We start from the raw sequence: 12,185 nt of genomic DNA, 5'->3' as shown, positions 1-12,185 counted from the left end.
CCGTCCTTCTTTCCCTTCCTCTCCATCCTTCCCCCCCACCCCCCTCCACCCATCTTCCTCAGTCCGGCCCCATCCCCACCCGCCCGCCCGCTTCATTCCCTCCGCGGGACACGACCGCCCCCGCCCAGGAACCCCCAGGGAACGCGGCTCCCCCCAGCCCGGGCGTTTCCCCCGCCCGGAGCATCCCCGCGGAGCCGGCAGCACCTGCTGCTGGCAGCGGTGCCTGAGCGCGGGGCGCCGCGGACGGTCCCTCGCCTCCAAACCGCGCTTGCTCGGAGCGGGTTCAGACAGCCCCAGGCTGCGGGCTTCTCCCCCCTACCATCAACCAGCCCCTGGCTCAGTGAAGTTAACGCCGACATCCCGCGGCTGGGCCTTTCTCCCTGGTTTCGGGCCGGCAGCAGCACTAACCCCCAGGCAAGGTTGGATCGCCCCCTTCCTCTCAATGGAGGCATATATATAGCCCTGCTACCTTTCCCACCGGTCTCGCTCACGCAAGAAAGTGCGACTTAGCAAATTTCCCGTGGCAAAGAAACCGCAGGAGGTCTGAGCTGGCCCCGAGGGTCGCATCTCTAGTCCGGGAGGTGCCACTCCTCTCCAGGGCAGGACGGTTGCTCAGAGCCCTGCACGCCAGCAGGCTGGGGCGGGTGGGGAAGCAGCCCAGTGTCCAGGCCGGGGTGTGTGTGGAAGAGTCAGGTCCTGCTTTGACGTTTTGAATCCCACAGAAATCGGGACTATTGCTAACATCATCCAGAGCAACTTCATTTTAGATGCTGTTAGTTCTGCTTTTTCAAAGTACCTAATAATTAACATCATCCTGCTGGCAGATGCTCTGTAGTGTAGTCAAAGCTCTTTTTCCTGACCTTTCAATGCTGTCTCACAGTGACTGATGGGTGCAGACTGCCTTGCACATTAGTGTGCAAACCTCTGAAGGGAAAAAGCAAGCAGTGAGGGAAATGGGAATTAAACCCTTCTTACTGTGGGCTTGAGTCTCTCCCACTGAGGCTGGTATCTGGGAATGCTGGGTTCTCGTTCTGTAGGGGACCCTAGCTACACCTCTAAGCAAGCATTTGCAATCCTGTGTGGGTTTGGAGTCACATAAATTCACAGTAGCAGCTCTTTCGTTACTACTCTGACTGACACAGATGAGGAGGTGGAAAGACCTGTATATTCCCTCATAGCATAACATGTCTGGTGTGTGCCCTGGTGCATGGAATGAGATGGGTTTCCCCATTTCCTGCTGGGGCCAGCAGTCATCTGGCCTTCTCCTGTCTTCATGTACTGCTCCCTGATTCATTCTTGCCACCGGCAGCCTTGACATCTGTGTCAATCAACACAAATAACATGTCAATAGAAAGCATCATCTGAAGCACTTTCAGAAATACAGATCTAGGAGCTTGCAAAGTGTGGGAAAAAGTTTGCATGGCACAATGGAAAAGAAAGCACGAGAAAAAAAAATCAAGCACAGTACAGGTGATTTGGAAAAACGTTCTTTAATGTGTTTGCCAGGAGAACAACTTTTTGGTTAAACAGCTGCAAAATACTAATGCGCTAGAGGAGGGGGCAGCAGGAAGGAAAGAAACATGGTTTCATCAAAGAACTGAGAATGTGGTCTGCAGAATCTGGGGATTTTTCCTAATAACATGAAAAACATAGTCTAGGTAGCAAAGTTTTCTCATACCTAGATACATAATGGAAAAATGTTGGGTTTTGTTGGTGCAAAGCCTTTGTGAGAGATTCTGCAAATAGGCCAGGTGGTCTTGTAGTTGCTGTGCTATTTCTAATGTCCACTCAAATTCCTTTTTGGTCTGCTGTAGGGCAAAGAACTATGATACTTCATAGGGTTTGGTTCAAACAACCAAGTTGTGAAAAATTTCATGGAGCAAAGAATGACTCCTTTCTCTCCCCTGTTTTCTGTGGAAGGAGCTAAACGCTTGAGCAGAACCCTGCACTTAACGACAAGGGGACAACTCCTGCTCCTAGTATGATGCTGGTAGCCCAGGGTCTGGCTGAGGGCAGCATCCCCCATATGTTGTTTTGTGACCTGGCTCTGGAAAGGGTGAGCGCTTCTCCCAGGTTCCTGTCTGCCTGTTCCCCAGCCTCTTCGTGCCACAAAGGGCAGGTGACAGGGTACCTCCTGGAGTCCCCAACTCCTCTCCTGCATCAGATTGGATGGGTTTGAACTTGGAACTGGTTTGTGTTGGTTAAAAGTGCAACACTTGCACTGCTACCAGATACTGCACGATTCACAAATGAATGGATGGAGATGGAGATGGAGATGGAGAGCAGTGACAAGTGGTGTCCCTCAAGGGTCCGTGCTGGGACCAGTACTGTTTAACATTTTTATCAAAGACATAGACAGAGGGATTGAGAGCACCATCAGCAAGTTTGCAGATGACACCAAGCTGTGTGGTGTTGTCGATACACCAGAGGGATGGGATGTCATTCAGAGGGACCTGGACAGGCTGGAGAGGTGGGCCCAGTTGAACCTCACGAGGTTCAACAAAAGCAAGTGCAGGATTCTGCACCTGGGAAGAAACAATCCTCAGTATAAATACAGCCTGGGGGATGAGGTATTAGAAAGCAGCCCTGAGGAAAGGGACTTGGGGGTGCTGATGGACGAGAAGCTGGACATGAGCAGGCAATGTGCTCTCGCAGCCCAGAAGGCCAATCACATGCTGGGCTGCATCAAAAGAAGTGTTGCCAGCAGATCCAGAGAGGTGATTCTGCCACTTTACTCTGCTCTGGTGAGACCTCACCTGGAGCACTGTGTGCAGGTCTGGAGCCCTCAATATAGAAAGGACATGGACCTGATGGAGCGGGTCCAGAGGAGGGCCACCAAAATGATCAGGGGGCTGGAGCACCTCTGCTATGAGGACAGACTGAGGGAGCTGGGGTTGTTCAGCCTGGAGAAAAGGAGGCTCCGGGGAGACCTCATAGCGGCCTTCCAGTACCTGAGGGGGGCTACAGGAAGGCTGGGGAGGGTCTGTTTACAAAGGCCTGCAGTGACAGGACGAGGGGCAATGGTTTTAAGTTGGAGAAGGGGAGATTTAGATTGGATATTAGGAAAAAGTTCTTTACCATGGGAGTGGTGGAACACTGGAACAGGTTGCCCAGGGAGGTGGTTGAGGCCCCTTCCCTTGAGATATTCAAGGTGAAGCTCGACGAGGCCCTGGGCAACCTGGTCTAGTTGGGGGTGTCCCTGCTGACTGCGGGGAGGTCAGACAAGATGACCTTTGGAGGTCCCTTCCGGCCTGGACCAATCTATGAATCTATGAATGTGTTCTTGAGACATTCAGACTAATTTTGGACCCCAAGGACTCTGCTGCATGGGCAATTAGGCTACAATTTGGGTGCAATAGGGAAAAAGAAACAAACGTCTGTGCAGGGATCACTATCTTAAAAAAACTAAGGTATATTTAGTAAGCAAAAGGCTTATATTCTCTTTACTGACAGTCTAAAAGACAATCTAGAGGATAATGTCCTGTACTGAGATGATGAAAAGCTCTAGGAGCTTTGTAGCTAAATGCGAATAAGAAGCATAAAAGAACTGCTTGAAAATTGCCAGTTTATACTCTAACCCTCTTCAAAAACAATGGGGAATGATCTGTATTACAAGTGGAAGAATGGGAAGGTGAATGCATGTCAACATGTTCAGGAGATGCTGAAGCATCAAATCAAACTTTAGCAGCCAAAAGAGGGGTCTCCCTTTTTGCCATCACATTCTGCGGTGTGGAGTATCGACGGGCAGAGGCCACACCACGTAACAGCAGAGTTCAGCACAGAGGAATCATCGTCCCCAGGGACAGTCTGTGACTTAATTGACCACAAGTGAAATTGACACACCTATTTCCATTACTCAATTACTGAAATAAACGAAGCATATATTTTTTAAATAATTCCAACTTAATTTTAATAATAAGATAACTTTTGACAAAGGATTTCCTTCGAAACATAACCCAACTATCTATTTAATAAGTTTGATGAATTTTAAAACTCAGATGAACATTCTAGGCTTATAGGTCCCCATCCAGCAGATGTTTTAAGTACATGCTTAAATTTAAGCAAGTGCGTAGTGTGTTTTAAGTAGGGCTACTCCATAGATTTAAGTGCCCCATTAGATCAGAGCTATCTGGCGTGTTGGAGTCATTTCTTATCATTGTAACATAAACTAGCACTCTGTTTGCCATTTTAATGGAGCTCTAGAGACTCTATCTATCATACTACATTACCTGTGCATCTTAATTGTTATGTTTAAGCCTCTTTATGTTATTACGTAGAAGTGTTCTCCAAGATGAGGTCTGCTTCGTTATAAACAGGGCATTCTTCATGATCTTTAACCCTGTTATCTCTTCTTCATTAGAGTCTATAGGTTGGGGTTTCGAGTTTTGGGGTTTCTTTTTTATTATTTTGGTGTCAGTGGCCTTACTAAAATAAATGTTCTGGAATAAAACTAAGAATACAGCATTGGGGAGGGAGGGGGACGTTCCCCCCCCAATCACATTGAACTAAATGAAATTCCTACTTCCTAGTAGGAACAATTTCAGAAATCAGCATCACCTTATAAATCTTTACATACATCTGTATGTAATTGCCTGAGAAATCACGTATTTTCATGTTATTTTGGTATTTCCGGGTGCTTTCTAGCTGGTAGTATGTCACTGGGAAACCACGGGACAGGGAGAGGTGGTTCAACAGCACTCGTCCCTGTTGGTGATCGGGTGTAGATCCGTAGGACAGAATACACAGAGCAACTAATCCCTTGTGTTTATCTCTGTAAGGGTCCCTGGGACATCTGAAAGGCTTAATTTGTGGGGGAAAGCCTGTTACGTTGGCATGGATTAATGCTGATCAGGTCTGCTTTGACATCATTGTGCATAAGCATTTCAATTATTCGTGGGTGAGCTGGTGCTGCACGTCACAAAACATGAAATTATTTACTAAGGAAGGGTAGAAAAAAGTGAATATGTGTTAATAACCACATGCAGTCCTTGGGATGGCAGATAAAATTGAATGTAGAATGTAGGCAGCTGTGATGACCTGAGTGTAGTAATAGCCACTTATGGTAAATACTGGTGAATACTGGTAGGTAAACATTTCTTAGATATTTATCTTTGCTGTGATGGAGTAGCACTGGGGGCAGTTGTGGACTGGCGTCATTGCTGCCTGATGACAAATTCCTGTGCCTGTGGAACTTTGTATATCCTGCAGTGACTGGTATGTCATCTTTTCCTCGCTTTCTTGGTTTCTTTGTCCTCTCTGCTCAGAAGCCTGCCTGGCGCTGAGAGGCTCAGAGCCAGAATGGCAGGGAGTGCTGTACGTGACACCTTGTCATGGGCATGTTGCCTGGGGGGCCACGAGAGCCGTTGCCAGAGAGGTGTTGTGTTAGGATTTAAGGTGCGTTGGCAGGAATGTGTCTTAGGTCTGTAGCTCTTCAGGATCCTGCAGTCTGAAGTCAGTCCTCTCTTGAGAGCTGTTGGTAGAAAAGGAAGCTGAAGGACCATCCCTTGGGTGAGATCTCAAAGATTAGTGGTGAACCCGTCTTTGGAAGAGAGAAATTCAAACAAATGTTGTCAAGTCGTTTGGGAACGGAGTTTAAATCCTTGACCCTCTGGCAGCCCATCAACTACCTAAACTAAAAAGTGTCCCAAAGTGAAGCTTGTTCATCTCGGTGCCGTTCAGTACAGTAACTTTCTGGCATACAAAGGTCACTTCCTCATATTTTTGAGCACCAATGTACCTTTCATGATAGGCAGTTTGCTCATTGCCTTCACTTACATTTGTGCTCCTCTTTCATCAAAACTGATAGAGAAGAACCTGTCAAACACATGTCACAGTCTTGGCCTTGAAGAGTTTACATCCTAATCAAAGGCAAGGGAAGACATGTGAAAAGAAACACCAAGGGAGTGGAGAGGAAGAGAAGAATAGGGGAGTTACAGCTACAAGATAATGAATATTCTCTTCTGTACCAGCAGTTTGTTACTTTGTAGCATATCTTTTTTGCAGTACCTATTTTTTTGCAATATAAGAAAAGGGATTGCAATTGCCAGTTATTCATGACTAACACTGAAAACATGCTGTCCATTATCTAGTTAAGGGAGTTCATCACAGACTGCAGGAGATACTGGATTTTGAGGGATGGTTGATGCGTACAGACCCCAGAATGCTTTAGGAGAGCGAGGCTAGAAGGACAGTGGAGTCAGTTCCTGGGAGACCAGTCTGCGTTTGTATTCCTTACAAAGGAATACAACTGTGAAATACTCTAAATATGCCTTTGGCTCTCACTAAATCAAATAAACGTCTGATTGTTTCACTTGCCATTTTCAGTAAAGAGCCCCTAGCAGTAGCACCTGTCCTCTCTGGAAGGAGGTTTATGTGCTTCCATTCAGGTTCATGGTGCCATCAGTGTTCCTCTGATGCACCAAGTTTCTGAGATTTCTGTTGCTTAGTATTTGTAGAATATTTGTAGGCAATGGTACAAAATCTGAGAGCTTATACAATGCCACAGTCGTGTTCGCTCATTCCTCGCTGCCATGGAGATATTCTTTCCTTCTCAGCTGCCCAGATGCCTAATTCTTAAGTCCTTGCTCAGTTTTGGCCCATGTCTGACCCAGGCAAAGCTTTGTTTGATGTAGCTTAGCTTGAACAAGAAACATGTTTATCTTTACTCAATGGGATGTGACGATCCTGCTCTACTGGCAACAAACAGAGAAGTAGATGAAAATACACTTCTGTGGATTTAGCTACTGCAGTTAGTCTTTTCTTCTCCAGCTTTTCACACCCTTTCAGACGCTGTTACATAAAGCATTGGAGGAAATAACACCACAGAGAATCAAATTGTGAGCTGGGAGCTGAAGGATGGCAGAGGGGTGCTTCAGACATCACTCAGATTGAGCAGGTGTGAGGAGCAATTCCATTGAGGATCAAATGTTGTGCAGGTGTAAAAGTGATGTCAGTGACAGAAAAATTGGGCACTGAGTCCAAAAGGCTGAGACTTGGCATAAACAAAGTCAACAGCAGTTCTAGCTTCACTGGGGCCGGAGATGAATTTCAGTCCTGGAGGTCAGAAAATGCTCTTGCTGAATTTCACCTGAAGAAAGGGGGACCCTGCCCCGCCCAGCTGGAGAAATTTTGGCTGCTTTCCTGCATTTGGCAGGACTGTGCCTTTGACACCCCAATACACGCAAGTCTCCCTCAGCAGTGTATCGTCAACGAGAGAAAAGTTTACGGCAACGATGACTATTGCTACCTCTGAGCATTGTTCTGAACCACCACAATTAATTTCACGCCTCATTTTTATAGGGCCATATACTGGCTGCAACGTGCTGTGTGAGAGGTACGTATAAGGGAGGAAGCCGAACGCCCATTTCCTCTCAGTATTTGGGTTTGTTTTGGTCTTACTCCAGCATCAGTCTCACTCCAGGCACCTTCCACCGCGAGTCCTGCCCTTGGCTCCGCAGCCCACCCGTCGCTGGGGCCTCGGGCCACGCTCGGCCCCGGCCGCATCCACCAGCGCGGCCACTGACCAGCGAGGGGCCGGCAGCTGCGTTCTCCATTTCCTGACCAGGCATCGGCTGCCCGATTGGAGGAAAATAGTTCTTAAACCTTCTTCAAAACAGGAAACTTCTCTTCTCCCTGCTTCCTGAGGCACAGGAACCGTCTCCGCAGCAACCCCTGGACAAAGGAGGCTCCCGTTAACCACTGGGGTGCCGTAGCGGATACAGGGGGAGATCATAATTCAAGCCATAATCTACTCTGAAGGCTGGGAAGTGCCCTCTGTGCCCCACTGCTCCCACCCCTCCGCCCACGCTGCTGCACTGCATGGCCTGGAGGTTAATTAGCAGATGATAATCCTATCCATTGGAAACATTTGTAAACACTTTTCATCTTCATGACTAAATATTGATCCTGTGTCAGCAACCTGTGGAACATAATTTAGTAATATTGTTCTTCTACTGTGGCTTTGGAGAGGTGACTGAACATGGCAACATTCTCACCCTCTCAGGTTTTTTGCGTGATTATCAATAGTAGGTAGTCTTTTATGTTTTTTTAATGACCACTTCTTGTGTCCCACAGTTATCGTATGACTAAAAAATATTGACATCTCATGCTTTGTTCATTGAGTAGTTTCCCACTTATGATTAGTCCTCCTTGAGAAGTCTGAAGTGGAGCTTTCAGAAAAATCACTTGTAGTTTGAATGCAGTCCATTGTAGTCCTGAAGAAAACTACACACATGCTTATAATTGGCAATTTGCTTCATTGAAGGACCGTTGCTAGCAAAGCCAGTGGAGCATAGCTGAAATGAGTATTAAATTCTGTAATTCTGTATTTGCTCAAACAGTCAAAAATTTGGCTTTAAAGTTCAAATATGGTGGGTTCATTTAAAAAAGCAAGCGATTCATCTGTATCTGGTAGGGGATTGAAGTGCACCTCACAGAATAAAAGTAAATGCAATAGGTGAAAATGGTAAACAGGGAGAAATCCTTGTTCTTATTTTTGGTTTTGGACATAAATTCTACCTAACTGATCACCTTTGCACAGCAAATGCAAAGCCACAGAGCTGTCCCTGCCTGCTCCACCCATAAAACTGAGCCACTTGCATGTCTTAGTGTTTTTCCCAGTGTTCCGGCTTAAGGAAATAGAGCAGTAGGACACAGCAACACTCAGAAGTTATCCTTTCCTTTGCATTCAGCTCCTTTCTCACCAGAGTAGGGTGCTACAGCGGAGGATCCCCTCAGACTATCCAATTTCCTGCCAGCAAGTCATGCTGTTGATCCCAGAACGGCTGCCTTCAAAATCCAGGCTAATTGTTTTGCACTGTGTCTGCACCTGCAGTGATCTCCTGTGTGTTACTGGTCACAGGGGGAAGCTGTCACGTACTTGTGGCTTATGTCTGCTGTACCCCAGGCCAGCTGAGTGCCGTTGCCAGTGGTGGATAGAGAGGCCTTATAAAGCAGAAGGGTTTCTCGTTAAGCTTCCTGTGATTTTCATGCACACAGAAGCGTGTCCTTTTGTTGCAAGTGACTTTTAAAGGGAGAAGCAAAGTTTGCTGAGAGAAGCAACTTATTTTGACAGACTGACCGATCCAGGTCATAAAGCAGACAAGCTCACCTTCATTCCTCTCACCACATTAGGTGAAGAAACAGTAGATTTTAAGGTAAATGCAAGCTGGATGTACCTTTTCTTGTTTTAACCTAGTTATAAATGTAAGAAGAATGTAATGAGAGACAGGATTGCTGCTATGGTGTTTCCAGTTCATCACTGTTTCTGTGACTTGTTCTTTGGGGGAAAAAAAACATAAACCTAGCTCTTAAAAGCCTGTGTTATGCTGCACGAAGAGATGTAATATAAAAGTGGTGTGATCAGAAAGTTGTAAACATTTTTTCACAATGGCCTGGATTGTGGGATAAACTGCTTGTGATATATACCTATCCCCTGGAGCCAGCTCTGCTAGGAGCCAAAACCGGGATGAAGTAGTTCTGAGATGCCAAAAATTTCTTATCTTGAGCATATCCCTCCTTGTTTCTTCAGTCTCTCTCCTAGGCAGCCAAGACCCTTTTTTTTTTGATTCTTCCATGTCTAGAGCAGCCTTCTGAGGTGTTATCCATGGCCTGGCTGCAGTGCAAGTCGTTGTGCTCCAAGTGGAAATGGATGTGAGGAAGGGTGTGAGGCATTCCTGTAGTGCTGACTCACTTCTCACTGAACCAGGCAATTCACTTCTCCAGCTTGCTCCTGAGCACTGGTGTGTGTGCTGAGAAGCCCTGCCAGTATTGATCGTCGTTTGCTAGATAAGCAACCCAGGGTGCATGACAGCCCTATGGAACCAATGCACTCAAGTCTGCTCTTCATCTGGAGCATCAGCTCTGAGATCTCTCTTCTGCCTGGCGTGGCTTCAGCCTCTACACCAAGCATTTCTAAGTCATTGCAGCTGTTCAAGGATGCAAAGACCCCTTTCATTCCTAATCCTGCCATTAGGTTCAGACTTCACAGGATTACTCTGTGGAAGGTATTGAGCGGCTCACTTTGGAGCTCTTCTTTGTTGTTCTGTGGGCACAACTGCCACATATATACTGTTCCTGAATGAATCAGGGGGACTGGGGACTTTTGAACTTACTGGGGACTTTTGAACATTTTTAGACATTACAGGGGAAGGTGGTGTACACAAAACAAGAGTCTCTGCAACCATTTTGTCAAAGTAGAGCAGGAGTATCTTCCTGTACTTTCTAGTACTTTCTTCCACAAGTATTGAGCCCTAGAATTAATGAAACATGGCTCCTCATAAATTTGTGTCATGGTTACCTTTCAAGTCAAACATCATGTGAAGTTTGAATCATAGAATCATAGAATGGCTAGAGTTGGAAAGGACCTTAAAGATCATCTAGTTCCAACCCCCCTGCCATGGGCAGGGACACCTCTCACTAGAGCAGGTTGCTCAAAGCCCCATCCAGCCTGGCCTTGAACACTTCCAGGGATGGGGCATCCACAACTTCCCTGGGCAGCCTGTTCCAGTGCCTCACCACCCTCACTGTAAAGAATTTCTTCCTTATATCTAATCTAAATCTCTTCTCTTCCAATTTAAAACCATTGCCCCTTGTCCTGTCACCACTCTTCCTGACAAAGAGTCCCTCTTCAGCTCTTCTGTAGGCTCCCTTCAGGTATTGATAGGCTGTTATAAGGTCTCCCCGGAGCCTTCTCTTCTCCAGGCTGAACAACCCCAGCTCTCTCAGTCTGTCTTCATAGGAGAGGTGCTCCATCCCTCTGATCATCCTCGTGGCCCTCCGCTGGACCCGTTCCAACAGGTCCATGTCCTTTCTGTGTTGAGGACTCCAAAGCTGGACACAGTACTCCAGGAGGGGTCTCACGAGCGCAGAGTAGAGGGGCAGAATCACCTCACGAGACCTGGTGATTGATTTAAAGATCTTCCCAGCAACTGGGCTGTTAAACAAAAAACTTTCTGAATTCCTTACTGTCTGATAGTGTGGACTCATACTGCAACTTCTCCCACACTCTGTTTCCTTCTCTCTCGTCTCCATGCAAATCCCAGACCCAGATCTTCAGTGACAGAGGGAGGGCAAGAGGAAAGTTCAGCTGAAAGGAGGCCACAGAGATGCTGGGAGGGCTGGAGCCCCTCCGCTGTGAGGACAGGCTGAGAGAGTTGGGAGAACTGGAGAAGAGAAGGCTACAGGGAGACCTCAGAGCCCCTTCCAGTCCCTAAAGGGGCTCCAGGAAAGCTGGGGAGGGACTCTTGATCAGGGAGGGGAGCCATAGGAGGAGGGGGAAGGGTTTGACACTGAAAGAGGGGAGATTGAGATGAGATCTCAGGAAGAAACTCTTTCCTGCGAGCGTGGTGAGAGCCTGGCCCAGGTTGCCCAGAGAAGCTGTGGCTGCCCCATCCCTGGAGGGGTTCAAGGCCAGGTTGGAGGGGGCTTGGAGCAACCTGGTCTGGTGGGAGGTGTCCCTGCCCAGGGCAGGGGGTGGCACTGGATTGGCTTTAAAGGTCCCTTCCAACCTAAACTATTCTATGATTCTATGATTTTATAATTCTATGGTTCTATGATTCAAGCAGAGAAAAAGAGGGGCACAATAATCAAGTGACATTTTTAGAAGCTATTTAATTTTCTTATGTGTTGATTTGTAAGGACAGATACGGCACACTAACACCTCATTATTCATATGCCTATGAAGCAGTTGGCCTCTCCTACTCCCTCTTCTCTTATATGCATTAACGTAATTGATTCTAATAATGGATGACATTAGTGTAATCATTGTCTCTATCCCTTCTCAATGCCTGTAACCAGGAGACTGCAGTGTGTTCCCAAATGTTTCTGCCCTGCACCATTTTTCAGTCTGTTTGTTCAGAACTATGGAGCACCCACTAGCTCATATATTCTCAATGTGGTTAAAAGTACTTTGCATTCCTAAAATCAGGATATTGGACTTTCTATGCAGGAAGCTAGACAGTATTTTACCTGGGTTTCCACCACTCCAGGACACCTTTGGTTTCCTCTAGCTGTGGCTGAACCATACCCATTTCATGGGCAGTCTGAGGACATGTTTTGTATGCCTTAGTTAAGGCAACAGTGACGGAACCAGTTGTGTATCAGGATGGGTTTAGCACATTACCTCCAGACATACATCATTACAACGCAGACACAGTGGCCTCTTTAAATTTCTTGCAGTGCTCTGC

Source organism: Numenius arquata, chromosome 8 (genome assembly GCF_964106895.1).
Source record: "Numenius arquata chromosome 8, bNumArq3.hap1.1, whole genome shotgun sequence".
Taxonomy (NCBI): domain Eukaryota; kingdom Metazoa; phylum Chordata; class Aves; order Charadriiformes; family Scolopacidae; genus Numenius; species Numenius arquata.
The sequence above is the reverse complement of the archived record's forward strand: the minus strand, read 5'-3'. Positions refer to the sequence as shown.